The following is a 2905-nucleotide window of genomic DNA, read 5'->3' as shown; positions in this document are numbered from 1 at the left end:
CTATGTGCTGAATTTTGTCAGTCCTCCTAGCGAATCATTGAACCTGGGGTGTGGTCTTGGGGCCCCCTATCCAGGAATGTACTGGAATGGTACAGCTGTGCAGCTTTAAAGAAAACTGTAAAACTATGCATGGAAAAGGGAACTCTGCTCACTGAGCATAGTTTAAGTTGTGATGTTTGCTCTAAAAAGGCCTCCCGAAATATGCCTTGTTGCATTTTCATTGACTCATGGCATTTTCATTGACTTATGGCTAGCAGTGTAGTCTGGTACTTGGCAGCAGGAAAGTTGGATGATCAAGTCTCAGCTCAGAGGGGCCAAACGGGGCATAAGATTGCACAAGACCCATGCACTCTGTTTGTGACCCGTGTGAATGCCTATGGAAAAGGACTCTTGGAGGATGAACATCAATGGAAGCAAGCTGATTTGACCTGAGCTTCCCAGGTAAGGACCACAGCCACCTGAATATACTATTGCACAGGGCAGCAATCCATCTACAAGTCAGAACCGGGCCTAAAAATAAGCTCCAGTGATTCCAGCACCTGAGAAAAAGGAAGCCTGGCACACATACCCAAACTGCCAACTACGCAGTCAAGTTGCAAAGGGAATTTGGGTTCACATAGTCTGGGGCACTGGACCTGGCTGGTCTTGGCACGAGGACTGTGTAATTAACTCATTCACTCTTTTCCTCCCAAGTCTACCTCCTGGGATACTGGGACACTGGAATTTGTGTGTATCAAAGAAGAGCCAGGAGGTGGGAGATTCTAACTCGATGTCCTTTTGCTGCCCAGCTAAGCTTGCTAGCTTTGGGCGGTTATGGATAATGATGATAATGATCATGGATGTGAGATGACAACTCTAAAGTGCTTCTGGTGTTGCCCACATATCAGAGGACTGTAGATGTTCTAGGTGGTACAAGGAAGAAACTACTGAGCCACCTAGGAACAAGTCTGGGCATATGGTGTGAATAAGACATGGGGACAACTGGCGAAAGGGTGACATGATTGCTGTGGGGACTGATGCCAAGCACTTCGGTGTGGTAGCTAGCACAGGACAACCTTAATTGCTGGGGAGGGATGGGACTGGGGCCATTCATCTCTTTCAGCTCTGATCTGCAGAGCATCTGGCTAGTTTGTTTGTTTGTTTATGTAATGACTGTAGTAATCAGTTTATTACACAGATTAATCATTCTTGAACGTACAAGCTCCAGAGGAGCAATTGGGTCTTTAAATATACACAAGTATTTCCACTGAATGAATTTTCACCCTTACATCCAGATAGGCCTAAACAGTTAAAAATATAAGAAAAATAAGAGCTATTAGCTATGTATTAACTGAGAAACTACATACAAACCAAAGAATATGGAAGAGAGAAAGAGGGGCTGAAGGACGAAGGTTGAAGGGTGGGAAGATATAAAAGAGTTGGAAACAAAGCCCATCACACTTTACTTACTAATAGCTCCAATCCATTTAAATGTTGACCAGTTAAACTTAGACCTTAAAATACAGGATGTAGGTAGAGTTTAATCTGATTGGTTATAACTTTCACCTAAGACGTTAAGTCCTTCGGAATAAAATGAATACAGAAACAGCTTCATGTTCTTCGCCTTGCTTTTCATAACTGTTTTGAGTTTAATGGGATTTCACTTAAAAAACAATCTCCTACAGGTCAGTGGAGCTTTCCTTCCCCATCCAAGCACACACCATACCCATCACCCCTCACTCTGCCGTTATCCAAATTTAAGTCAATAAGGAAAGCTTTTAGTCTCACACCTAGGTTATGCCTGGAGAGTTGGCTTGTCACACACACACTTCTCTGCTAGGAGGCAATGTTGGTACCGAAGTACAGTATTTCTAGTTTGTTGTTCCAAGTATGTACAACACGCAACACTGCTGTATCAGGTAAACATGTGCACAGGGGAAGGTGAAGCCTGGGCTCATAGAAAGCAGTCAAGTGGAAATCAAAAGGGCTTTCTTTCAGAGTTCCCCTATCTTTATTTGTAGAGGTTATCCAATAATTTCTTTAATTACATCGCATACTTCTGAGTCCCTTCCCGAGCTATTCTTTTTTTTTTTTTTTTTTTGCGGTACGCGGGCCCCTCACTGCTGTGGCCTCTCCCGTTGCGGAGCACAGGCTCCGGACGCGCAGGCCCAGCGGCCATGGCTCACAGGACCAGCCGCTCCGCGGCATGTACGGGGCACGAACCCGTGTCCCCTACATCGGCAGGCGGACTCTCAACCACTGCGCCACCAGGGAAGCCTCCAAGCTATTCTGTTGTACTTTTCTCTATCTGTTCTGTAGATCCGAGCAATCTCAGGCACTAAAGGATCATCCGGATTGGGATCACACAACAGGGAGCAGATGGACAAAAGTACTTCTGAAACAGTGCTGGAGACCACTTTGACCGTAGAATATCAAGACAAATGCAGCCATTACCGTTAATATTTGGATGATAAAGTCTTGTTGTAAATGCAACCTTAGGTGGTTTGAAGCGGTAATCTGTTGGGAAATGAATTGTCAAGAAAAATACTCCACCCTGATAGGGACTGCCATTTGGCCTCATTATTGTAGCTTGCCAATGGAACATATCATCTCCAACGGGACCTGCTGAACACGGTGCTGGGGGGGGCGGTCCCGCGCCAGGTCGTTCAATTCCTTGTGGATTCTCTTCAGAGCCATCGCGGGAGGCGGGTGGAGGCGGCCCCCCGGGTCGGGAAGAAGGGCAGGGGAGGGACGGGGAAGGGGAGAGGGCGCGCGAGGCCGCCTCGGTGATCGCGGGTCGGCAGGAGAAGATGGGGAGTTCCGAAGCGCGGCTCCGGCGGGACGGACTTGGGGCCGTGGCCCACTCGGCTCCTGAGCCTGCCGCAGAGCTCACCGCATCACCCGGCGGCGGCCCCCTTATGCGCTG

The 2905-nt window shown here is 47.6% G+C and overlaps 1 pseudogene; it reads right to left on the bottom strand.

Moving 5' to 3' along the window:
- Positions 1–2158: 2158 nt before the first annotated feature.
- On the bottom strand, positions 2159–2701 carry LOC111174665 (ubiquitin-conjugating enzyme E2 D2 pseudogene; annotated as a pseudogene).
- Positions 2702–2905: the final 204 nt, after the last annotated feature.

Source organism: Delphinapterus leucas, chromosome 6, assembly GCF_059928025.1.
Source record: "Delphinapterus leucas isolate spDelLeu-1000000601 "Yukka" chromosome 6, BTC_Dleu_Yukka2, whole genome shotgun sequence".
In the NCBI taxonomy this organism is placed as follows: Eukaryota; Metazoa; Chordata; class Mammalia; order Artiodactyla; family Monodontidae; genus Delphinapterus; species Delphinapterus leucas.
This window is presented reverse-complemented; position numbering and strand designations above follow the sequence as displayed.